The following is a 27,951-nucleotide window of genomic DNA, read 5'->3' on the forward strand; positions in this document are numbered from 1 at the left end:
TAAGAGTTTTCTGAGGACAGGGAGTTTTGGGTATATTTGTAGACAGTTGGAAAGGAATTGGTAGTTGGGGAGAGACTTTAGACTTAAGTGAGAGAGTAGGGATCACAGAGGGATTATTACATGTGAATATACATAAACACACACACACACACACACACACATACCACTTACTAAAACTTTCTATCAACATCATTTTTTACTGTGTGACTATCAGGTGATGTTAATAGATCAAAAATTTTGTTATCTAAAATGGGGCTTAAGCTGAGAGTGTCACTAACAGAAAACTAATCAACAGATAATGGATTTCTATGGTCACAATTTAAATGACCATCTCCTAAGTCATAGGGGTGCTCTGATTTGTTTGAATGGAGGTAGCACCAGTATGATGAACTCACATATCTTTGAAGTATACACATAAATCCATATGTATATACGTGCACTGTATCATATACACAATTATAAATCGCATACCAATATTAAACTAGTTTCATGTCCTAGTACCATGTACAAGTAATAAACCATATACCAGTAATAAACTTGAGTAGTTAAGTTACATATCACCCACCCCACCCCACCCCCCAAAAAACCAAAACACTTCTTATAGAGTTGATTCAAATAAATAAAGTTTCTTCCATAATTCCAACAGGTAAAATCCACTCTACTGCTGTGTTGGCTATTGATTTTTATTAAAGAAAATGAAAACATTTCTACACATACAACAGAGTAAAAATATCTACAGATCTTCAGTGAGCACAAAATGAAACAAAATATTTATTCTAACATATTTTTACTTAAGTACTAATGGTAACCAATTTAAATAATAATGAGGTTCCTATCCCTGAAAAAGATTAAACTTAAATTATGAAATTCTATATATATATTTTTTTTAACAAAAAGTCCTTCAACAACAATGAAATGTGTATTAATCACAGCAGGATGGTTCAGAGGAACTTTCCTGAGGCTGCAGTACACCCGACCCAGAAAGTATTTTTAGCAAGTGTTCAATCAAAGCTGGTTTTGCACATAGCCTAAATTAAAATAGAAATTGGGTGGCAGAAATTTAAAGTAACATAGTTACATGGGATTTTAAAAAGCTATTTGATTAGTACTTAAAAGATTTAAACACCTAATAGTTTGAGACATGATATTATGCTGTATCTAAGCCAACCACAACCCAGAATCCATGCACACTAGAATTAAGTAATGTGAAAATCACATCATTGCTGCTTTTAAGAAAGCATCACACCCCAAATAAAGGTTTCAAATTCTATTATATATAATAAATCTACTATATATAATAATCAAGGTCCTGAAAACAACCGAGTTATCCTCAAGACTAAAGTATTAAAATTTACCTTAAAATTTGACAGTTGAAAAATATTTATTATGGATCTGCATAAAATTCTATGCCAAATAATAAAACTGATAAATCATCTCAGTATGCCTAAAGGTTGATATACCATCAGTTTGATTAAAACCGATAATTTTTATATAATAAAATATAAGTTGGTGGAACAAAAATAACTTTTGGGTAAACTAGGCATGAATTATATGGCCAAAAATATGTTGCACTCACTATATTAACAAGACTGTGTGCAATAACAATTTCTGTAACAATAGCCAAATATTTGCTTACATAAAACTGGTTTCCAGTCTAAATTTGAATTTTATCATATTGCTTAATCATATTTAGTATTTAGTTAACATATCTAGCTACAGTGCAACAGGCACATATTGGTCTTGAAAGAAATTTGTTGTGGACCCCGAATAAAATATCCAAAATCTAATCCTTCCATTTAGGATTCAACTCCAAGGGGCGGAGAAATTCGTAATTAAAAAATGCCTGGGTTGGTTTTTTATTTAGTTTTTGGTTTTTTACAGTCCAACAACCCTTATTAGTACTAAAATCACCCCTTCAAAGATTGAGATACGTCGAGATTAACGGGGCTTTTTTGTTCTTTCCTATGAATACTTTAAAACGCTGGTAGCCACAGAGTTCTACGGTTTAAACAGAGGCCCAAGATTTTATCACATTAACACTGGGAACCAGTGTTACTTAACCTAGGATTAGATCAGCTGAAATATTAAAAACACTTAGGTTCTCTCAGAACAAGTTCTATTAAAATCCCACAAAATATTTTTTGTGTGTGCTATTGGTATATCACAAGTTATCTCAGACACCATCCCTATAGGCACATACGTAACTAAGTCTTCAACTTTAAGAAGACTTTAGGAAATGCTCAAGCACGTTTTTTTTTTTTAGCTTCTCCTAAACTTTTTTTGGGGGGAAGCATTTTTTTTAACCATGAATATAATACACTAGAAGTATATGACGCTTGAAAGCAAACGTTAACCACGTCCATCGATGCTTAATACAAGTCACTAAACAAGTATGCGAAGCCTAAAAACAAATAGCCACATTCAACCTCTGCATCAATGCTTAATGCAAGTCGTTAAACAAAATAAGTATACGAAGCTTAAAAACTAAATTGATTGTAGCCACATTCTATCTTTGCATCAATGCAACCAATTAATAAAAAGTTAATCAACAGAATGTTCATCAATAACGGAAAATTCTGAAATGTGTGACCCCTATTTTAGGTCTTTAAGATCGTCGCATCCGCCCTACTACCTTTTTTCTCCTTGGAGCAGTCGAAAGCAGAGATTCCAAAAAACTGTTTCACTTGAGAAAGAAGTGAAAAGGCCTGAGGAAGTATGGGGGTGGGAAAAAAAAGTACCTTTTTTTTTTTTTTTTGGCCTTCCTCACTACCCATACCATTTCCACAAAGCTTTCTTGCCTGGAGTACCTCCTTTAGAAACCCACACGTAGTATGGGATGGGAAAAGGGAGTGAGGTAGAGAAGAGGAAACCTCTTACCTTCATATATCAGCCGCGTCCTTTCGGATGGAGGGAGGGAAAATTAAAAAATGGTCCGATTTCCCCCCCCCCCCCCAACGCTGGCTCTCAGTGACCCCCAGACAGCAGGAGCGGCCACCAGCCCATTGACCTCAGCAGCCAGCACCACCTCATACTGCGGGGCTTGCAGCAACCGAACCGGGCGAAGGAGGAGAGGGGGAGGGGAAGGGGGAAAGAGAAGAGAGGAGGGAGGGAGAGGAAAGGAAGCAAAAACCTTTTACCACTCTCCCTCTCCCCAAAAAAAACTAATTCGTAGCACCCTTCTCAAAAAAAAAAAAAAAAAAAAAAAAAAAAAAAAAAGATGAGACCACCGATGGGCAGAACTGGAGGGGGGGGGAGAAACCCAGGTGATAAGGTGGGGGTGTGGAATTCGCAACACCACCGTCCCCCCTAGAAAAAATATCCTGACCCTCTCTCCCGAGACACTCCCCCCTCAATTCAGCCTCGAGGACCTAGGAGTCTGGGTGGGAAAGAGGACGCAGGAAAGCAGGAGGGTGTCAGCTCAAATGGTAGGAGCGTGAGAGAAAGCGCCAGAGGAGGCTCAGTCACCGCCCCCCCTCCTTCCTCTTCCTCCTCCTCCTCCTCCTCCTCCTCCTCCTCCCTCAAGCTCTCCCCGTCTCCCGGGGCCGCAGCATAGCAACCGAACATGGCGGCTGCGCAAGCGCCGCCCGCTCAGCCAAGGGGAGAGGGCAGGGGGAAGGGGAAGGAGCACAGGGAACGCCGAGCCGGGGCGGGAGGTGGGGAGGGAAGAGAAGTGGAAGAATCTCGCGAGAGTAGGAAGCTCTTAGCCCAACTCGGTCTTGGTTTGGGGTAGGGGGGAAGGTTGCGGCAGAAGAGGGAGAATGTGGGGACGCGCAGGTGCGAGAGTAGGGGGTGGAGTGAAAAATGGGAAATCTGTAACTCCGCCCCTCGCTCTTTGAGCTTTGAGGTGATTGGACAGATGTTCCACCTCCGCTTGGCCACAGCCAAACAGAGAAGAGGTTGTAGGGCAGACTGAGGTTAGGCTCGCTGCAGCCCTAAGGCGCACCATTCTGGGGGCCAACATTGCAGCCCATCAGAGCACACAACCCTGAAATCAGAGATAAAACAGACAAAAGCCGAATTGAAAAAAAATACCACCACATAATTCATTTTTATAGCAGATGAATTTGGTGTTTTCTTTGCAAGTGTGGAATTTAGCCAACGTGTACATTGTTATTGTTTGTCCTTCCTTTTCTAAGAGAGATCTAGGACATGGGGAAGTAACACCATGAAAGGCAAGTGAATTGGATTTAAGTGCAGGAGGCTATATATTCACCTGCCTTCCTTTCCCTTCCAGACCTTTCTGGATCCAATGGTCAGATATAGATGGCCAACAGGAGGTGGTCCTGAATGCAATGGGAAACTTTGGCCTTTGTAAGCCAAGGTCTTCAACAGGTTTCAGTTAGAATGAAGCTGGACGAATTCCGTGATTAAGACTAGTTAGCAACTTAAGTGAAGAATCTCCTTTTTCATCCAGTTAAAAAATAAATAAATAAATAAATCTTGGAGAGGAAAACGCTCAGGATATCTGGCCGAAGCAGAAAAGATTGCTATTTATATTCAATGTAAATAAAGGAATCACCAAGAACTGGGTGTTTCTTACCAAATCACAAAGCTATACAGCCTAATAAATGTAGAATTCCATTTCAGATACCCTGATTCCCAAATTCAGACGCTGCCACTCTACCAACCTGCTTTCTCTATAACTGACAAATAATCTGTTATGCTGAACCTGGATTATCAGCAGTTGTGCTATTAATACAAATGTAGCATACAGAAACTTGCCATCATCACCCCAGAGTCAAAAGAGGGCTGGATTCTTGTCCTTCTTTAGATAACCAAAAGTAAATCACAACCCCTCAAGACCAGTAATTCACTAAGAGTGTAAGTGGAAGAAAATTGCCCAACTGCATCAAAGGAGTAAAGTTTCCACACCCAAGAATTCCCTACATTCATAAAACTCATCAGTCAACTTAAAAACAAAATCAAAAAGCATCAACAGGAAAATCATATTGATAACTACTATATATTTAATATATAACTTTACCAGCCAGTTGTCTGAAGAAAATGCTAGATAAATTAAAAAAGATTTATCATTATAAGTTTGAGTAGCAAGTGATTTTTTCAGCCCTAGTAGCACAAGAAGAGAATCTAGTAAAGCACAAAAGAGTTTTAAGTTCTGTCAGTGGAAGATACACTTACATTAATGAAGTCAATCAGTCAATAAACATTAAGTACCTACTACTTAACAAGGGTTTTTCTAAGCACTTGGGGATTCCAAGAAAGACTAGACAGTTCCTTTCTTAGGGAATTCACAATTCAATAGAGAAAATGTCTTACAAGCAATGGAGAAAATTATGTACAAGCAAGTTATAGACTGGGTAAATTAGAGATAATCAGTAAAGGGAAGGCAATAGTATTCAAAAGAAATAGGAAAGGTTTTCTCAGTGAAGATGGCACTTGGAGAATGCTAGGGAAGTGAGATAGTTGAGATGAGGAGGAAAAGTATTCCAGATAGATGAAAATGCCTAATCTGGACACAAAATTTTTATCTCAGGAACAGCAGGAAAAGACTGTCATTGAAAAGATGGGTAAGGGAAGAGAGCAAAGTGGAAGAAAAAGTGTTGATAGACAAATTCAACTTGGTTCAAATTCCACAAATGTTAGTTAACCTGTCATTATAGGAAGAAGTGAGAATTGGGAATGATTGAATTTAAATCCCCTGCTCTTTACCTGAGTATAAGGAGCATCACACTCACAGAATCTCTTAAGTTTCCTCACCAATAAAATGAAAATAATATCCACATCACAGTACTGTTTTGAGGATATTGCTTTGTAAACTTTAAAAGTGCTAAATAGATCATCAATAATTCAGGGGTCCTCAAACTTTTTAAATAGAGGGCCAGTTCACTGTCCCTCAGACTGTTGGAGGGCTGGACTATAGTAAAACGAAAACTTTGTTTTGTGGGCCTTTAAATAAAAAAACTTCATAACTCTGGGTGAGGGGGACAAAATCCTCAGCTGCTGCATCTGGCCCACAGGCTGTAGTTTGAGGACCCCTGATTATTTTAAGTACATAAGAGATATACCAATAAAATAAGAGGTTAGAAGAAAGATAATTACTAAACTTTAGAATCCCAAAGTTGGTGCCTTTACATTTACCCCTCTGAACTCTCTCCTACATCCTGGTTCCCCTCTCTTCTGGGTTGTCCCCTCACACAGGCTCTGGCTGGTCAAATCTATCCCATACTATTTGGCAGCTCACTGAGGCCTTCCCTCTCCCCACCCCACCCCCATCCAATGAACTGAAATGACTCCAACCTAACCCCTAACCCGTCAAAATTTTCCATTCCATTCACTCAGCTTGTCAGATCTCAAGTAAAAGTAAGAAAAAAAGCAATCTGAATAAACTAAGTTATGGCTAATGACTCACAGCCATTAATCCTCCAGGAGCTATTTGCATTTTAAAAGAGTAATTGGTCCCATTTCAGGCAGAATAGGGGAGATATTTTGAGTGAGTGATCTTTTACAAACCACTTAAATGTCAGCAGGTAAGAAATAGTCTGAGCCGCCTCTGTACAAGACTAGCCCCTTTAAGAGGTTGTTCTGCCTTTTAAACTTGTGTCAAAGCAAGGGAGATACCTCACATTCCCTGGATGTACACACAGAGTGATTCAGCATGGATATAGTTATGTATATGTAAAAGTGAAAAAAAGGGAGCATAAGTCATAGGCTTAGAGCTGGAAGAGATTTTAGAAATCATCTGGTCAAACCTCTTGATTTTACAAATGAGAAAACAAAGGTCCAGGGAGTTAAGAGAATGAATGAATGAAGCATATTTCTACTATGGTTAAAGCACTGTGCTAAGCAAAGGGAATAGTCAGTCCCTGATATCTGGCAATGTATATTCTAAAGAAGGAGACAATAAAGTAGATAGTAATTCCTCTGGTTGAACTATTTGATAGTGCCAATGACATTGGTGGCAAAAATTTTCTTTTGTCAGACTTCAGTAGCTATGATTGCAGTACCTGCAAGAGTGATTGCAAGGCTTCGTCTCCATAGAGATTGCTTCTCCAGGATGATGACAGTTGTCTTTGTGCTGCAAACATTGCTATTCCCAAAGTTTTAAGGTTCAATGTATGTGCCAAAATGTTTGTGGCAGCCCTGTTTGTAGTGGCCAGAAACTGGAAATTGAATGGATGCCCATCAATTGGAGAATGGTTGGGTAAATTGTGGTATATGAATGTTATGGAATATTATTGTTCTGTAAGAAATGACCAGCAGGATGAATACAGAGAGGAGTGGCGAGACTGATGCTGAGTGAAATGAGCAGAACCAGGAGATCATTATTTACTTCAACAATGATACTGTATGAGGATGTATTCTGATGGAAGTGGATTTCTTTGACAAAGAGACCTAACTCAGTTTCAATTGATCAGTGATGGACAGAAGTAGCTACACCCAAAGAAAGAACACTGGGAAATGAATGTAAACTGCTTGCATTTTTGTTTTTCTTCCCGGGTTATTTTCACCTTCTGAATCCAATTCTCCCTGTGCAACAAGAGAACTGTTCGGTTCTGCACACATATATTGTATCTAGGATATACTGTAACCTATTTAACATGTATAAGACTGCTTGCCATCTGGGGGAGGGGGTGGAGGGAGAGAGGGGAAAAGTTGGAACAGAAGTGAGTGCACAGGATAATGTTGTAAAAAATTACCCTGACATGGGTTCTGTCAATAAAAAGTTATTATAAAATAAAAAATTAAAAAATTAAAAAGAAGTTTTAAGGTTCAAGGTCCAAACTATTTCCTCCGAGAATTTGAAGGGAAATAGTGGTCAAGATGGTGGTTATGGCTTGGATACCTGGTATAATACTACTTGGCATCTCTCTGTCAGGGTAGCTTCCTGTTTCTGATAGCCTGGTTTGCTATTGTTGTAGAGCACTTAGTGGGTTTGCTCAAGGGTCACAAAAATAGTAGAGTCAGAATTCAAACCCAGGTCGTTTTGATGGAAACTCTGGAATAATTTGTGGGCTAGACCAGTTTATTCTTAGGAATAGCTAAAATGCCCATCCTGGGAATTTGGTTATGCTCAGACTGTCCTGCTTGTATGGAATAATGAGAGACCTAAACTCTTAATTAGCTTACACACTCTTAAATTGGCCCATTTGATTTTCCATTGTCTAGAGCTCCAACCTTAGAAACTGTCTAATTAGCATCTTTAATGACAGTCACAGCAATCTTGGAGATCGATTGGCATATCATTAAACAGGTCTGGGACCTAGTCAGCCAGATTGATTCCTTGATCCCACTTTTATCTCCCAACTCCTCCCTGATTCCTCCCTTTACTTCTTAGATCCTGCCTCTGTTCTCTTGAGACAATGAAAGATTTTCTTAAACCAAATTGCTCATTCATTTATGACTTTTATGTTCTATCTGCTAGAGCCTATGAAGCTATTTTCATGTAAACAAATAGCAAACCTTTGTAAACTGTGATAGATGTCTGACTTGGTTTCTTCAGGTAGAATGAACTGTAACTCTATGAACTATAATCTCTATTATACTATTTTTATGTAATATTCTTTTATAATTATGCTCTCCCAAATATATTTCTGCTTACCACTTCTGATACCTTTTGTACCACTTCACTTTGACTCCAAATCTAGTACACTCTACTCTGTTCCTTCAAAGGTAAAAGATGAACTTCATTTCTTTGCTCCTTATCTTGTGTGTTCTGATTATTATTATTATTATTTGTGCTTTCTTCTCAATGAGAATATAAGTATCTTGAAGGTATGAACTGGTTTTGAATTTTCTTTATATATCCGGTGCCAGTCATGTAGCAAGTACTTAATAAATAGATTCATTAAGTTCCTTCTGGTATTCTTCCCACTCAATTAATCTTTCTAAATACTACTTTTTTTATGTCACTTTTTGCTGAAAGACCTTCAGTGACTAACTTACCATTCTCTACTAGGCAAGAATCAAAGTTCAAACAAGATCTTCCATGATTTTATTTTGACCTCTTTTTCTAAACTTATTTCCTAATAGCTAATCTTTTGCTCCACCAAAAGGATAGTGAGGATGGTGGTCTCCTCACTTTCTCTAATTAAATTTATTTTAATCAACAGCAAACTAATTCTCTCTCCTATGTCTTTATCCATATGGTCTCCCTTGAGACCATCAAAATCCTCCATCTAAATCTAATAGGCTTTCAAGACTCAACTCAAGTCTCACTTTCTTTATGAAGCTTTCTAAGACCACAGTGATCTCATCCTTGAGAATGAATAGCACTTACTGTCAATACCACTCATTTAGTTCTTAACATTTACTGCCTTGTGTTAACCTCTAATAAATCAGGAAATTGGGAAGACTTTGACTCAAGTCCTACTTCAAACATTTCTGTCTGTGCAACCCAAGGCAAATCATTTAACCTTTCAGTGCCCCAGGTAACTAAGACTCTAAAAAGCATAGGACATGCTGACCTTCTTTATTAGAGACATTTTCTCCCAAGAAGCTCCCTAAGCTGATGAAATCACTAGTCTAATTAAAATCAGTTTTAAAGGTATCCTCTAATGTAGATCTATTTTTAAAATTTGGGGGTTCAAATGAAGTTTCTGACACTCATTAACTGTGTGGCCCAGAGTTAATCATGTAATGTTTGCATGCAGAAGGCAATAGTAAGTCCTAGAAAATCACTAACCTGCATTGATATTAGAAGTTGATTTGTGCCTCTAAAGATTTCAGGTAAACTAATCTTGTCTCCCTAAAACTTATTGAGTAGGTACTGTATCTTTCATTCATTTTGTATTCCCCATGTAATCTGATAATCTGCTGGAAATGTATATTTTGAAGTGAATAAAGAGTCATGGGATCACAGATTTATTTAGAACTGGAAGGCATCTTAGAAATCATTTAGTACAAATTTCTTACTTTACAAAAATGCAAACTGAGATCTAAAGAAGTTAAGCAATTTGCCAAGATCTAAATAATGACAGCAGAGGCAGATTTGGAGTCCAGGTTGCTGTTAAGTCATTTCAATCCTGTCTGACTCTGTGACTGGATTTGGAGTTTTCTTGGCAAGGATACTGGAGTGGTTTGCCATTTCCTTCTCCAACTTATTTTACAGATGAGGAAACTGAGGCAAACAGAATTAAATGACAAATATCCGAAGTCAGATTTGAACTCAGATCTCCCTGACTCCAGTGTGCTCTGCCTGCTGTATCACCTATCTGCCATTTTGGAGTCCAAGTACCAGGGCTCTATCTGCTGTACTGACTGGCATAGCCTTATACTGTTCAATTCAAATACTAGAAGAATCTGGACCATTAGCTTTTGTGAACCCCGCAGCAGGTAGTGTTGCATTCTTATTATTTTCTCCTTTTCCCTGCATGTGACACTTCTAACCACACAGAAAAAGACATCCACTAAGCGACTGCAATATTCAGTTATTTGGGACATTTATTTGAGGACATTTGCCCTCCAAGGAATAGCCTTCCCTGGAGGCTCTAATATCAATTATTCACAGAATTTTCCTAGCAAAGGCTTTTCTTAGAGATGGAACTAAATAGGTGCCAATTGGTAAGTCCCAGAGATTTATGAGGAAGGCAAGAAGCCCCCACTGTTTCTGAATCCCTGAATAATTATCTCCATAACTCACATTTAAAGTTGACAAATCACTTTCCATTCAACTACTCTGTAAAGTTAGTAATATCCCGAGGGATAAAGACTCAAGGATTCCCAGTTTTTACTCCTCTCCATATCTCCCTTAATTATAGGTTATTGGACACAAAAAGGGACAGCTATTATCATTTAGATAGCACTGATAAATCTTGCTCAGTTTGGGTTGGTAGGTTCCTTAGTCTTCAGGCTTTTAAGTTTAGTAGTATTTTTACAAATCTTCATTTTATTCACCTCTATGACCTTTTCCCTTTTCTTTCCCTTTTTAGATCCTTACTTTCCTATCACTTTTTCCTCTTTTTCCTCTATCCCTCTTTTCCCCTTATACCCTTTCCTATTGTCTTATTCCCTTTCTCTTTGATTTCCTGCTCCAGTGGCAATTTCTTTCTCCAGTCTTCTTTCACATCTTCTGTTTCTTTCTCTCCCTCTTTGATTCTCTATTTCTTCTCATTTACCCTTATTACCCCATCTCATATATTACTATCATCTTCCTTTTTTTCTTAATTTCAAAAAATAAATATTTATTATTTATTACCTAAGTAGTCAAAGACCTAAGTTGTTAGTATAGGTACTCCCTCCACCAACTCAGACTAATTTAGAGCTTTTACAGTTGCCTTAGAGTCTCAGAGGTTCACACAATTAATAAGTAGTAGAGTTAGAATCAAAATACAAGTCTTCTCAACTCCAAGACTAGCAGTCTATTCATAAAACCAAGCTATTATGCATTTTATTTTTTTAATTAAAAAGTATTTTAGTTTATTTTTTTAACATTCTTAAAAAAAAAAAAAAAAAAAAACTTAGTTCCAAATCCTCTGTCCAGCCCTTCCCATTGAAAAGGCAAGCAATATGATACCTATTATACATGTGAAGTCATGCAAAACATATATGCACTTTAAAATATGGTTTATTAAGTAACTATAGCTGGGGCAGTCCTGGGATGTTCTCTGGGAGATATAAAACAAAGACATTGTCTGTCCTCAAGAAGTTTATAATTAAGCTGAGGAGTTAAGATTTACTTATAAGAAACAGACTATAAAAACCATAGAAAACCATAGGAAGGGGAAGTCACTCTGGTTAAGGATGTGGTTAAGGGTTGGAATAGAGTTGGACCTTAAAGAATAAGTAGGATATGGTCAAGAAATTCATAGAAGGGGCAGACTTGAATGAGTTGCAACATTTAACCACAAATCTAACAAATGCTAGTCTGTTCCCTTGGATGCAGGAGATGAGTCTCATATTAGAGGTAGCTAGGTGATCCAATGGACAACTAGGTGGTGCAGTGGATAGAGCACAAAGCCTTGAGTCAGGAAGGCTCAACTTCTGAGTTCAAATTTGACTTCAGACCATTAGCTGTGTGATCCTGAGCAAATCACTTAATTTTGTTTGCCTCAGTTTTCTCAGCTGTAAAATGAGCAGGGGACGATATAGCAAACTACTCCAATATCCTTGTCAAAACAAATAAACAATAAACAACCCAAATAATGGGGTCATTAATGTGGTGCAGTTTTTAGTAGGGATGTAGCAATAACCCCAAGATCCCCTAGTCTTGGGAGTGATATAATTAGAAATGATGTATTTCTTTCCTTAAATTATCTTGCCCCAATTTACTCCATATGATCAGGATGCTAAGGCCACAGATAGTGCTAGATGTCAGATAATAGCCTGTTGGTCACTGGTGATGGGTTCTGAGACTACTTAAAATTAACGCAAGTATAAAACAAAATTGGGTGCCCACTGCTTGACCTAGTGGACTAAAAACACACCTCTGGAAGATTCCCCTCCTTTCATTCCCTGCGCTGCTCCCCACCCCCACCCCGGGTCCAGGGAACCTGCACCTGCTTACAAAATCAGAACCAGGCTACTCCTCAATTCCACCTCCAAGCCATAAAATTAGCTTCTCAGTGAGAGGAAGCACCTGGTTTCTCTAACTTTTCCCTATAAATTTTCCTTCTTGCTCCTGGCTCTTTGTTAACTTCTTTTAGAATTTAGTCTGCTTTAATTAACATCACAATTATAATAAAGTTTGCCCCTCCACTTGGAGATGGGTCTGAGCCTGCAAATTCTTCTGAGACACTGATCTGGAGTTACAACATTTTTGAGTCCCCCTTGAACCCCAATAGTCATGAAGACTAGGAAACAACTGAACAACAATCTTTGACATCAAATGCTGCATTCTTTCCTCTATAATAGAGTTGCATATCCTAATTCTCTAGCCTACTTGTATTCTTGATTGTTGTTTTAACACCCATAAAATAAAGATTAGACTAAATAATACCTGAAGCCATTTCAGCCCTGAATTTATGATGCCATGATTTTGTAAAAAAAACAAAAATAAAAACAAAAACAAAGCAACAACAACAAAAAAAATTAGGAATACTAAGGGAATAAGTCTTCTACCTTTTTAGAATCCTTTGCAAGTTATTAATGATGAATAATACTGTTCTAAATAAGTCAAAGTACCTATGAAGGAATAATTTACATATCTTTTTATAATTAAAACCTTGATTTCTAAGTAGCAAACTTCCTTTAAGTAGATAAATATCCATAAACTCCCCTGAAATATTGGATGACACATACAGTAGAAATTATGGTTCATTTCTGTTTCTTGTTAGTCATCCTTTGTAGACAGAGCGAGAGAAGGAGGGAAAGAAGGAGAAAAGGAGAGAGAAAGAGGAAGGAAAAGAAGAAAGGAAGGGAGAAAAGAAGGGAGAAAGAAAGGGAGGAAGGGAAAAAGGGAGAGAAGGATGAAGGGAAGCATGAAGAAAGGGATGAAGAAGCAAGAAAAGGATGAAGGGAGGGATGAAGAAAGGAATGGAGGAAGGAAAGAAAGAAGAGAAGGAGGGAGGAGGGAGGATAAAAGAAAGAAAGAATCTTTCAACTGATTCCAGTTTGTGGACCAGTTTTACTCACAGAGATTGTTGCTTGTCCTAAAGAGGACCGTGACATCAGGGAGGTGATGCTATGACATACAAGTGAATTGGATTTAAGTAAGGGAGGGTTCCTTCCTTCCCTCCCTCTGTCCACATAGGATATCATCTCTTACCTACAGAGGCTCTTAAAAGCATTTTTTTCCTCTTTTGAATCCTCCCAAGATATCTTGGGGTTTGCTGGCTAGATTTCTTTCTTAAGGACCAGGTTTTAAATCAAAAACAATCTGATTCTAATCAGAAATTAGATTAAAAAGAAGAAAAAGGAAAAATCAAATTACTAGTATAAAAAATGAAAAAGGAAAATTCACAATATATGAAAAAAATAGAGGGTATTATTAGAAATTATTTTGGCTGACCTGTGCCAATAAAACTTACATGTGAAATCAAGAAACTTGCTTAAAAATACAAAAATACCCAAATCAGCACAACAAGAAATAGAGAATTTAAACAACTTGATTTCAGAAGAAACATAATAAATCATAAATGAATTTCCAAAGAAGAAACATGCTTTATTATTGGTTTTCTGAAATCATGGTTAATTGATAAATTTCTTTGATCAGAATTCTTACGTAAGCCTACTTACTATTCTGTTACATATACAAATTATGTTTACATCTCTCATATATACATACACATAGAAAGAGAGGGGGAGGGAAAAGGAAGGAGGGAGGGAGGGAGACAGAGACAGAGAGATGCAGACAAGGATAGAGTAGAAGTTAGAGAGGTTACCTCAGATTCAGAAAGATTTACTGACTTTCTGACCCCGAACATGCCTTTTAACCTTTGAGTGCCCCAGGCAAATTTCTAAGAGCAGTAATGCAGTGATTGATCTGCTTTTGTACTGGATGTTTCCTCATTGGGAGCTTCCAGTACCAGAGATCACAGCCACTCAATCACACATAATATACAAGGACATTGTGCTACATTCTGGAGATACAAAAAAGGAATAGTCTTTGACCTCAAAGGTTCTATTCTATGGTGAAGGTGAGAAGGGATTAGGACAGAACCAATATATACAAATATAATTATATTTAAAGTGTATACATAGTTTGGGGAGAATACATTAGCAGCTGGAGAGATCAGAGAAGGGTTCATGTAGGTCACAATCGAGACTCTTAAGTAAGAAGACAGTATATTTCAGGCATAGAGAACAGCTAGTGCAAAAATATAATGATGGAATTTCATTTTTGAGGAACAGAGAAATTAAGTTTGACTATACTATAGAATAGTGGTAGGAACTGCATATTGTCTTAGAAAATCATATATTAACATTTTGATGTTCTATTGTATTTTTATTTATTTAAAAATATATTCCTCAATTGTATTTTTATATGTTTTAGATGTTTGACACCTCTGTTGTAGAGAATAATGTGTGATAAGACAGAAATGGTAGATTAAAACAAGGCTTTATAGAATTTTAAATGGCAAAACAGAGGAGTCTATAATCAGTCCTTTTGATGACAGGGAATCTCTGAAGTTTATTAAATAGGAGAATGACATAATCAGTCTTACACTTTACATAAATCATTTGACAGCCATATGGAGGACTGATTGTAGTTGAGCAAGGGAGAGCAAGTATAATTGTGCAGGTAAGGGGTGATGAGAGCCTAAATCAAGATGGCGACTATGTAAGTGGAGAAGAGATGAAATGATAATAAATAAAATAGAAATGGAAATCATAAGATGTGACAATTGCTTGGATATATGGAATGAGTAAATAAGAAATAAGTGATGATATTGAATTGTCAAATCTGAGTGAATAGAAAGATAGTAGTGCCTTTGACAGTTAGGAAAGTTCAGAAGAGGAATGGTTTTTGTGGGGAAAGATAACGAGCACTGTTGGATATATTGAGAGATACCTACAGGATAATCTAAAAATAATCTATTTTTTTTTTTAGCACAACAAAGACAGGAAAGATGTGTATATTCAATGTTCCGGATGAGGTAATGGAGAGATTTAGGATTTTTGAGGATTGAAAATAGTGGGTCACAGATAGTGTTTTAAAGTTTCTATTCCACCTTAACTATCTTTGTTATACCTAAAACTAGGCTTTAGATATTTCATTTGTAAACATACCTATATATATATGTAATATATGTGTATGTGCATATATATGAACAAATACATTAGCTATCCATATTATATACTATTTACTCTAAAATTTTTCCCCCATTCCTAAGTATTGTTATATGGGTTTTGAATCTTGTTCTGGAAAACAGAGTTTTAGTTTTCTTATAGATGATAGTACTAGAGCTGAGAGGCCTCTTAACAAATATGTCATGGACAACGTGTTGTTGAAGGGAGTGAGAAGTAGGGATGGAAATAACTCTGATACAGGATTGGAGAGAAAGGAGGACATAAAGTGGGACACAAAATGGGGACACTTAAGGGATCTTGAGTGACATCTAGTGGTCTCTGACCTGTCTAAAATTTTTTTGTTATTTATTTTGATTCAACTAATATTTATCAAGTGTCTACTGTCATACACTGTGCTAGCTCTTGGAAGAAATGCAAAGATGAATGGCCTTGCCTATAAGCGGCTTATGCTTCAGTAGGGGTGTAGGACATGTATACAAATAGTCTCCTACAAAGTAGCATATGACAAGTGCATAGGTCGTATACAAAGAACGAACTTTAAAAGACTGGAGTGGGAGAGATGATTTCCATTGCTCACACCAGTCAAGATATCATTGGTCTTCTTTGAAACAAAGGACAAACCACAATAATGAAGAATAGTACCAAGCATTAAAGAACAGAAAGGATTTCAATAGAGAGCTAGAGAGGGAGAGATGTGAAGAGAATCTTAGACATTGGATAGATACAGCATAAATATATACATTAATATAGGACCGGTCACTGGAGCTGGATTAAGGAACCTTTTTTTTGCTATATGTATTTTACTGCTGTTGTTTGCTTTTTAATATTTAAAAAGTACTTTAACAAAATAATCATTATGTATGCATTTATGTTCACAATGTACCAGACACCATACTAGGTATTAGGAATCTAAGTACAAAGAATGAAACAATCCCTATTCATGATAAACTTATAGTGTAATGAGCAAGAAAACATATATATGTATACATATAATACATGTTATATATAACTATCATATATCATATGTATGTATATATAAAATAAGTAATATATAGATCCAGTTAATTTTAGTTTACCAATCTTAGTTTATCCAACCACACTTAGTTTAGCTAATTCACTAGTATATGAGGAGGACTGAAAACTATAGATTGGGATGAACTCTGGATTAGATTAAAAAGCCTTTAAGGTGACAATGGGAAAAGAGAGTCAAGGGAAGTCAATAGCATCAAGGTCAATACTATGAAAGAAGGAAAGTGAGACTAAAGCCTTTTTTAATCAAAATGTCTGAGAAAAGGAACATACCTCAGCCCTCTATTGTCACTAATTATCCAGAAACCAGAATGCTGCCATGGATCATATTTTATGGTACCAGATTTTTTTTTTTTTGTCACCAAAAACTGTACAAACACTAGGCCCCACCAAGAAGCAAGGTATGTTCTTCAGAGAGTGTGTTCTGTTGTACATCATCTCCTAATATCTTGGGCTGAGACAAAGGAACAGACACTTAAGATAAGCTCACTTGGGTCTCCAAAGGCCTGGTCATCAAATATTTACCAACATAGATGGCTTATTCTATCTCCCTTCTTCCTTGAAAAATGGACTTTTCCTCTCATGTATTAGAGAGTGTTTTGGTCTGATTTTGTTATCACTCAGTTTTGAAAACTCTTAGAAGCATACAGATTTAGTAAAAAGACTAAGAAAGACACCATGTATGAGAAGAGCTTATTAAAATCTGTAAATGATAAGAGCGAAGTAAGCCTGCAGAATGTATACATTACATAATATTGGTATTAATGGTTTATATTTCTTTGATGTCCATAGAACCTTCTGTCTGAACACATATTTTAGAACACTTTTAATTATTTGTCAGCCAGTAAGATAACTTTTGGAAACCAGTGTTTTTTCAGTCAAACTGAGACCTGTTGAAGACCTTAGCTTAAAAAGGCCAATGTCTCCTGTTGCATCCAGAACCATTTCCAATCTTCCTGATTTATATCTTGCCACTGGGCCCAGGTGGCTCTAGAGGGAAAAAGGGAGGCTGGTGACCTTGCACAGCAGCCCTCCCTCACTTAAATCCATTTACTTGCATGTAACAGCATCATCTTCCTAATGTCATGGTCCTCATGAGAGCAAGGAATAACAACAACCATGTGACAGGCACTGTGCCGAAGTGCTGAGAATAAGAGAAAAAAACAAAAACTCATCTCTTCTCTGCAGTAGCTCACAGTACACCAGAGGAGATAACATGGAAACAATTAGGTAAAAAGGAAACAAGCTCTACAGAAGATAAACTGGGGATAGTCCCAAAGGAAAGGCACAAAGATTAAAGTTAACTTGTGATGAACATGTAGATCCTTTGATAAATGACATTTGAAACCAGAGGTTTATGATTCGTGTCCCTGTATTTCTAATTTCCTCCACCCACGCTGTAACTGGCAGCTGTATCAAAGAGTCATTGAGTGGCCATTGAGCACTAAGTAGGCTTTAAAGAGAGGGACAATTTAAACTTCTCTTCTAGCTTGGGACTGTTTTTTATTGGGCTGTCTGTACATAAAGGCAGCACATAATCTGGCCTAGATAAAATAAGCCTGAAACTAGATTTAAAACCTCAAAGGGTATGAACATTTTAGTTATTCTCTTCACATAATTCCAAATTGCTTCCTAGAATGGTTGAACCAATTCACATTGCACTGAATTATTGTGCTCATCTTTCCACTATCCTCATTAGCTATCATGACGTTCTTTGATAACTTGGGTATGGGGAGAAACCTCAAACTTGTTTTGATTTACATTTTTCTTCTTATTAGTGAATTAGAGCATTCTTTTATATGATTGTTAATAGTTTCCAGTTCTTCTTTTGAAAACTCTTTTTTCATATCCTTTGACCTATTTATCTTTGCCTTGGGTTTTTTTCACATGAACTCTTGCCTACTCACATGCCCCCTATCTTGTATTTGTAGTTTTTTTTTTTTTAAACTTTCTATTACATTTCATCATCCTAGATTTGGCTCAATTGTTTCAGTTTATTGAAGTCTTCTTGGATCCTGATTTTCTTACTCAACACATTAGTTGTCCTTTTCAACTTTGTACCATTCCCATATTTTAAAAAAGCATGTCATTTATGTCTTCATAATGCTTATTGATAAAAATGTTGAAAAGAATAAGGCAATGGTCGGTGTCCTATAGCATTCCTTATAGATGTTCTTTCACAATGATAGTCTGTTAATCACCATTTTTTAGATCTAGTCACTTACCCAGCTAAATAAAAATAATAATTATTACAGTTGACTTTTACGTAATGCTCTAAAACTTGAAAAAACTATACTCACTGCTGTAATGTTATTATAATGTAGTGTTATTATAAGAAAATTGTTTTTCAAATCCATTGCTGAAATCTAGTTAAGTAACAAAAAGAAAGAGGCTTGGTTTTTGTTCTTGGTAAAGCCATACTGATTTATAGTGAACATTCTTCAATGTTCACAAATCATCCAGTTAATGACATATACTAGCTGTTTGCCAGCATTGAAAGTGAAGTTCATTGGCCTGTAGTTTAAGGAATCAAATTTCTTTCAGTTTTTAAAAAAATTAGGACAATTTTTACCTGTTCAGCCGTGTGGCAGTTTTTGTTGTTGCTGCTGTTATTTTTCAAGGAAAATATCCTTTGTAGCCCCTTAATATCAAAGGACCATAATTTAGGTCATTCTCCTCCTCAACTTGAGTGTTAGATTGCAAACAAATAAGAAGTATTAGGCAAGAAATTTAAGACCATAGGGACATAATGTTTTCCTCAATGTTGCACATCTGAAGCAAAGGATATAGTTGAAAAAAAATTTAGGAAGTAAATAGCTGGCTAAGAAGATAATAATTGAGAATAAAATTTGGGTTTCTAGAGTATGGTTTATAGAATCCAGAGAGAGAAAGAGCATATCTAACAAAGGTTGATAAGAAAGCATTTGCAAGGTGTCTTACAAATATAATTAAAATGTTTTTACACTGAAAAAAGTGTAGAGGTGTGTGTTCATGCTATATTTTGCCCTTATGAGTTGGGTCCATGTGGGTCTGTCTAGATGTGGTTTACAGAAGGTATCTCTAAAGTCTCCTCCCACCACTATTCTCCAAGGGAGATTTTGGTTCCTGCCCAAAGAGTAAGTAGGAGGTTGGGACCAGAGTTTGGTTACCTGGCTCTCCTCAGAGAAAGTAAGAACTGGGAAAGGATTATAACTATCTGCTACTTTAAGTATTATTAGTCTAGGGGGGAATTTTTAGGTCCAAACTGAGCTTCTAATCACCGGAAGGGGAAGGAGTGGGCTCAAGCTATATAGCCAGAATTTTGAGTCCCATCCCACCAAAAGCCATTTCTACAATGAATATATAGAGCAAATAGCAAATAACCCATTTACCTAAGCTGAGAGCAAAAAAAGAGATCAGAAAAAGTATAAGAATATATATAGATGATAAACAAAGTGAATGAACTGGCCCATTGAGAAAGAGATTGCCTCAGCTCAGCTGAGAAAGAGAGAGAAATTCAGTTCCAAACTTCACCCAAGGGGAAATTCTTCTAAGTTTCTAGGATAATAAGCTGGGAATAGGGATATGATTGACTTGCTGACTCTTCTGCATGTCAGCTTCTTCCCAGGATCTGTGTCTCCCACTAGAGACCTGAAGAAAGTCTGGAATCACATGTCTTTTCTTCCTGCAGGCTCATGATCACCTCAGAAGTACAAACATGATATTAATCTATGTTCGATTTTAAAGATAATTAGGAAATAGTGCTCAGTCACTTTCTAAACAAAGGGAGTCATTGCTTGTGAACTGCATAAGTTTTTAAGTTTAAAAAAAATAAGGAAAAAAACAAGTTGCACTTACAAGCAATAAACAATACTCATAGTAACTAATTTCCAAAATAGTCAGCTATCAGTGCAAGAATCACAGCAATCTGTGAGTCTACTACAAATGAACAAAAGCAAGCTTAAGACTTTAGTTAAGGATAGTCAGATGACCTCACTAAAATAATTCATAGTTTGGCTAACTTGTGAAAACCCAAGTTTGCAATCATATTAAATATAATGCTAATGAAACAGACTTTATTGTCCTGATTAATGAGCAGATGGTACTAAATATGGAGGTGAAAATGCTTGGCATAATAGCTGGGGGAGAAAAAAAACAGAAAAAAACTACCTCCCTAGAACAGCTTGAGAAGGACCTGCCAATAATTTCCCTGAAAATCTAAAATAGATAAAGCATCCTGACATTTTATTTAAGTCCCCTTTCCTTATAAAAATAAATCACCAAGATATAATTAAAAGGAATTTGGTTAGCCCACATTGGGATTTCTTGGATTTGCCCAAACTTCAGTCAATAGTTTTAGCTGTCATAGTTATTCCTATCACCAATAAATACTCGTTATATTGCTAGGAATTATGGCTTTCAGAGAGAAACAAGACTGAGAAACATAAAGCTCAATCACTTTTTAGCCCTAAATATCACTAGAGGGGTAATATGCCTGGGGACATCTTAAATTCCTTATGCCCCAAGCTAAACTTGATAGTTTTCGCTTGTTAGCTTTTGGAGATTGCCAAAATTTCCATACTACCAACTTCCCATTTTCCATTGTTGTTGCTGTTATTTTTCAGAGCTCACATCTCTTAGTATCAAAGGACCATATCCTAGATCGTTCTCCCCATCCAGGTATGAAAACGAATTGTTATCGCAGATTCTTTTCTTTCCTTCTTCTCCTTTATAATCAACTTCCCAGTGCAGATCAAATTAAAAAATTTTTTCCTCTATGCCTTTTTGTCCTTCCCTCTGATCCTCCCTTCCTTTTTTTCTCTTTTCTTTCCCCTTCTTCCCATCTCTCCCTTTTCCCTCTTTTTCTCCCTTCCTTTCTATTTTCCTTTCTTCTCTCTCATAGTTTTCCAATGTCTTTGTGTCTTTACACAGCCAAAACAAAAGAGCAAAATAGAAGTTTAGCACAATGTCTTCCAGAAATAAATTGGTTTTTAGAGCACAACAGTTATTAGTGGAGGTGGGAGGGACAGGATGATTAGTCAAGTCAATGAGGGAGGATGGTAGTTCAGTAACTGGTTAGTTTTTATTTTGTATGAACAGTTACTTAAGGTTGACTCAAGTGTATAATTTAAAATCCTACACAAAATTACCTTTACTGAGAGTGACTTGAAATTTTTTAAGTGAAACCTCTTCCTTCCTAAAATATGTTAGCACACTGCTCTCTGACCCACCCACGCTCTGGCTTCCTCTAAAATGCCTTAAAGTCATCAAGAGACTTTTTGCCCATTTATGCTTTTCTTGGAACTGTTAAAAATAGTACAATTCTGCTGTAATTCAGAATATCAGGTTGTTGTTGTTGTTGTTTTTTTTTTATCTCACATAAATGGTCTGTGAGTTCATGTAGATATGATTTGAGCACCAACATGATGAGGCAACAAAAATCGGGGTTTGGTCGTGTGAAGAATTCATAAAGGCCATTCTCTTTGGTAAAAGGTGGATTTATTTGGGGGAATAGGTTACAGACAAAATAAAGGGATCGATAGACACCAGGAATGATAAATATGAAATAGAGTGGGAGAACATATGAAAGACAAGTTTCTTAGTGGAACTCAAAAATACCCAGTAGAAAGGGAGCACCCCATGAGGGTGGGGCATGCTCTTAGCTGGCAGGCTAAATGCTGAAAGGGACCTTGCACCCAAAAAGAGTTTGCTGTAAGGAGAAGTGGGGTTCAGAAGCATGGTGGAGTTAGGGGAGATACCATGTGATATGGGGGAAAGAGAAAGACACGACAAAACAGAGTGCCATGGCAAACTGACCCAAAATGGGTAGCAGCCATGGGTTGACCCAAGAGTAGATTTTATAGGGAAAATTTAACCTCAGGGACATGACTGGGATTTCTGACAGGGCATAACAAGGTGAGACTACCCCAGACCTCTACAGAGCCTGGATCTCAGAGGTTTGATTTCAGCTTGGATTTCAGACGAGGACCTCCCCAGAGGGTGGGATGGTGACCATGGAGCTATACTGATCTCTCTCAGTGCCTTCTCTCTGCTTGCCTTGGGGATCAGTTCTTTAGTTTCTTCATCTAAAACACCATTCAGGATCTCATTAATGTCAGATACTTTTTGATTGAAATTCATAATTATATTAAATATATTTTCAAGCTTCTAAAAGAACATTGTGAAAGGCGCTCTTAAGTTTGGCTCTCTGAATGATCTGAGAGAGAAGATCATTATTCCGTGGTTAGAGCAGAGGATAGGAAGCACCAGGGATAAGGGTCTAGTGCAGCTCGAGGTTCACATGAGCATCCTGAGGAAGGGGGTAGTGGATAGGTGGAGGCAGGAGAACTGGAAAGAAGAACTAAAGATACAGAAAGGAAAACAGAGATAGGATTGAAGATAGGCTTCATGTGTTTTATATTTTTGCCCAGTTTCTCTTCATTATTCCTTCCATCTCCCTTTCTATACTATTCACATTGTAAGCCCCTACTCCTTGGTGGCTGTCTTTCCTCTCTGATACCTGAATTGAGCAGCTTTGACACCTTTCTTTCCTGTTCTGGTTTCAGGAAACAACATGACTACTATGTTTTCAACAAGGGCGAGTCTGCTAGACTAATTTATACTAGGATGATACTGGTGGATGAAAGCTTAATAGCTTATTTCTCCCAGATATAATATTTGTATTTTAAAAGAGGCCTTCAGATCATCTACCCAAAAAGTGAACACTGTTCGATGAGTTACATTAAGTGAAGTATTCTTCACTAAAAACCTTCTTCTGTCGCTTCATCATGATGCAGAGAGTGTGTATGAGGTGCTTGAGGACTTCTGATATGAAGACTTGCTAAGCCCTTTGCAGGGCTGCTCATCTACCTTTGGTATCCACCCATCACCCAACTCTCACCTGTGGCTCCAAGAAGGTGTAGCAGGCTCATGGCTACACCCCAGTAAAACAGTCTTGTAGCTGACAAATTAAACAACGTGGAGGGTAACACTTAGGCCTCAAATCCATTGGTGAGCTAGAGGGATGTTTACCTCAAGTGTGTGAAGACTTCCCTAGTGGAATGGTTGGATGAAAACAGTCTGTTCCAGCAGCCAGGAAAGAGACTGAAGGAGGGGCTATGAAGTACGTAGAGCTCAGTCAGACTTCAAAGATGCCAGTGTCAGCCCCTGCACCCCAGGCCATCGCCAGTCATCCTGACTTTTGTCCTGACACTGGACTTCAATGACTTAGAAGAGAGAGACTGACAACTTTGTTCACCTTTGCTTCACACTTAAATCCAATTCACACTGGAGTCAAGATATTGTCCTATGAGGTCATTGGTCTTCTTTGATGGCAAAGAACAAAGAACAACAATGATTCAGGGGTGGTCTAGGGTCCTTGAAGGCTACACCAGGTAGGGTAAACCCTGGCAACATGACTTATGGGTCCATCACCTTGGTGCCCAGTTAGTTACACCTGGAGGGGCCCTTTATTAGAATGAGCTGAGCCAATCTCAGTTGTTTTGACTTTTGTCCTGCTACAGGACTCGGATGGGTCTGGAGGAAACAGTGAGGCTAATGACTTTGCACAGCTTTGTGTCACAAAAACCCAATTCACAAACACATCAAGACATCACCCTCCTGATATCACTGATCCTCTTTCAGACAAAGGATAAAAACTGGAGTGAAAAAATGTTTATGGCTGCAGGATCACAAGGTCTATCAGTTAAAGCAGAATTTCAGAGGAAGAAGATCTCAAAAGTCATTTAATCCAGTTTGTGCTTGAACATAAATCCTCCTTCCAAAGATCCTTAATGCTTTATAATCCAGTTTCTTTTTTGGAGACCTCCAGGGCAGAGTTTCTTGAGGCTGTCCATTCCAATTTCTAAAACTTGGGTTCAAAAAGTCAATTGTATAAGTATAGAATGTGGCTTCTTTGGGGGAGGGAGGGAACATGACTAATGTGGAAATATGTTCTACATGATTTCAAATGTATAATTGATATTATATTGCTTGTCTATTCAGTGGATGTTGGGAAGGGCCAGATTGACAGAGAAAATCTGAAGTTCGGAATTTTTTTAAAGTGTTAAAAAAATAACTTTTTTTCAGTGGGAGGCTCAGTTCAAACTTAAAATGTAACAAAAATAAATTTAATTTAATTTAAAAATAATAATACATGTTTGGGAGGAAAATATAAGAAGACTGGAAAGGTAGAAAGGGGCTAGATTATAAAGGGCTTTGGATGCCAGATATTTTATATTTGCTCTTGGAGACAATAGGTTATTGTTGTTTGTCCTTTGTTCTGGAACAGGATCATGATATCAGGGAGAAGATGCCATGGCATGCAAGTGAATTGGATTTAAGTGAGGGAGGGCTGGGCAAGGTCATCTGCCTCACTTTTCCCTCCAGAGTCATGTGGTTCTAGTGCCAAGATATAGATCAGAACAACCGGAGCAGTGGATGCAGTGGGAGACCTTGGCCTTTTTAAGCTAAATTCTTCAATAGTGGAGGCAATAGAATAAGTGAGTGACATTATAGAAAGTATATTAAAGAAGTGGAGTGATGAAATTAGAGCTTTATATTAGGAAAATTCTTTTAGAGGTTAGATGAAAAGTAGACTGGAGTGATAAGAAACTTGAGGCAGGCGGATCCTCCCCTCCCGCCTCCCAAATACAGTAATCCAGGTGTGATGAGGTGATGAGGGTCTACTCTACAGAGACAGCAGTATCAGAGAAGAGGGTATATACAAAAGATGTGGCAAAGGTGAAATGGACAGGCCTTGACAACAGCTTAGATATGAGGGGCCTAGATATGTGAGATAGTGAGGAGCCTAGTATGGTTCCTAGTGTGTGAGCCTGAGGAACTGGAAGGATGGGGTTGCCCTTTACTGTAACAGGGAATATGGGGAAGGTTTACAAGGAAAAATAATGATTTCTATTTTGGACTTACTGAATTTAAGATGTCTTCTGGACATTCAGTTTGAGATGTCTGAAAGGCAGTTGAAGATGTGAGATTGGAGGTCAACAGAGATTGAGGTGGGAAAGGTCAATTTGAGGATTATCAGCATAGAGTTTGAAACTAGAATTAAATCCATGAAAGCTAATGAGATCAGCAAGTGTATCAGTATACAAGGAGAGAAGAGAGCCTAGGACAGAGTCCTGCGGGATGCCTCTGGCTACAAGGGGGAAGCAACACCTGAAACATGGTGTCTTTATCTGTGGCCCATACTTTAAGAGGGACAGTAACTAATTGAAGTGCACCTGAAGATAAACAACTGATATCGTGAAGGGCCAATAGACCATGCATATAAAGAAAATTTGAGGGAATTAAGGTTATCTATCCTAGAGAAGAGCTCATTCAGCAATGGCATAATTGTAGCTGTCAGATCAAGGGGAGAGTAGAAATTCTCTTTCTCCAAAGGATGGACAGCAGATTTTGGTTTTCTGTCAGACATAACTTTCTAATAATTAGAGTTCTTGCCTCCTCCCTGCAACATTACCAGAGAGGACATGCTGAGGCTAGTAGGTTTCAGCAGCTAATCCCAAGGCTATTCTTCTTCACATGGTAGGCAGGCCAGAAACAATACGTGCTCATTTTCAAGCCCATATGGAGATTGCATTAACAAATCATGCTACACATGCTCACAAGGACTGAGCTCATTGTTCAGTCCCTTGTTACAGATGGAAGACATGCTGTAAATTTCTGGGAAGAGACAAAGGCCTTGGTCCTTAATCCTTCCACCCAGGTCCATATGTAGCTAAGAATATGGGCCTCTGTTCCTTACCCTTTGCATTTTTTTTCCTTAGGTGAAAGAGTACTGAAGACAGAATGAACTGAGTTATGACCATGAATTGACAGGTTGGAGGATCAGAGGTCCAGGGAAAGTGTCAGCAAGGCCTGAGGAATGACCTACAGGATGTGGCCAGCAGGGTCCTGGCCCTCAAGAACAACTTCTGGACTCTGTCCAGGAACTTATGAGACCCAGAAGCCAAGACACCATTTTCTAGAGCTACTATAACCATTAGACTACCCCAAATTTGGAGGTGAACTTGGAGGGGTGAGTGCTTGTAACAGCTGTTTTAAGTTTGAGTTCTCTCTCTAGAGACTAAAGCTGCAGAGGGGAGATTGTCTCCCTGATAAGGGAGAGTGTTTTATACATTTTTTTTCCTATATCCCTTCAGAAAACTTCTTTGATATTAATTGGTTAAGTGATATTGTATTGATGTCAGTGATATAAAGGACATACTAAGTGCAGTGGACAATTAACATTGGGAAAACAAACCAAAATGAGGACTTGAAAGAAATGGAGTCAGCAAAAGTTATCCCCAAGCTCTCAAGGATAGCCTGAAACCCTTAGAGGGGAATGTTATGTCTCTGGTTCACCTTTGAGAGTAGGAGTCAGGGTATAAGTTCCTCAGGGCTTATAAGGACAATTTATGAGTCTTGTCTGGCTTCAAATTAGACACCTCTGGACTTTGGAACAATTCTCGACCTGGAACTTCAGTTATTTAGTAGATTTCCTAATTTTAGGATTCACTAGGGAAAAAAGTGCCAGTTTTTCTCTTTAACCTATACTTGATTTGAGACATAGTGGGATATATTAGTAGGTTATTAGCATGGGAATCAGCAAGACTTGAGGTCTCAATCTCTTTCTGGCACAACTTGTGTGATTCTGGGCAAGTCATTTAACTTCTAAATACTTCCCAGAATTCCTAAAGCCAAAATTTGCTGAAGAGTTGCCAACCTACATCAGTGATGGGAGTTTCCATACCCAGAGAACCTATGGTTTCTTCCTATCCACTTCTACCCCAGGAGGGAAAAAAAAGTGTTTTACTTGAGTATTTAACAGGTATAGAAAGAGCTCTGAATTGGAAATCTAGAGACTTGATTCTCAACCTTATCTTAATCATTCACTAGTTGTGTGATGAAGGCTGTAACAGCTACAAGAGATTGGGAAAACCACTACAAATGTAAAAACCACTTTGGGCAAATCAGTTACCATCTGTAGACTTCAATTTCCTTATCTTTAAAATTGAGGTTTAAATGAGAGAATCTCTAATATACCTTCTTGCTCTAACATATTGTGAGCCTTTCTTCTCTTCCCCCTCCTCCATGTACCCACATATACAACCACTGAAAGAAACATATCTAAATTTAGTTTAGTTGTTTTTCTGTTGGATATGTGAATTCTTTTCTATTTTTCATTTTTTTACTTATTAGTATTTTATTTTTCCCTATATATGTAAAGATAGTTTTCAACATTCATTTTTGTAAGATTCTGAGTTTCAAATTTTTTTTCTTCCTCTCTCTTTGAGC

The 27,951-nt window shown here is 37.6% G+C and overlaps 1 protein-coding gene across 2 annotated transcripts in view; it reads right to left on the reverse strand.

The window, feature by feature from the left end:
• PTPN4 (protein tyrosine phosphatase non-receptor type 4) overlaps positions 1–3,491 on the reverse strand; it is a 196,370-nt gene extending 192,879 nt beyond the window's left edge. For both annotated transcript variants that reach the window (XM_051985730.1, XM_051985729.1), the window contains exon 1: positions 2,878–3,491. The gene's annotated coding sequence lies outside the window, so the exon portion shown is untranslated. The remainder of the gene's footprint in view (positions 1–2,877) is intronic.
• Positions 3,492–27,951: the final 24,460 nt, after the last annotated feature.

The sequence above is a fragment of the Antechinus flavipes genome, chromosome 3 (assembly GCF_016432865.1).
Source record: "Antechinus flavipes isolate AdamAnt ecotype Samford, QLD, Australia chromosome 3, AdamAnt_v2, whole genome shotgun sequence".
Lineage (NCBI taxonomy): Eukaryota > Metazoa > Chordata > Mammalia > Dasyuromorphia > Dasyuridae > Antechinus > Antechinus flavipes.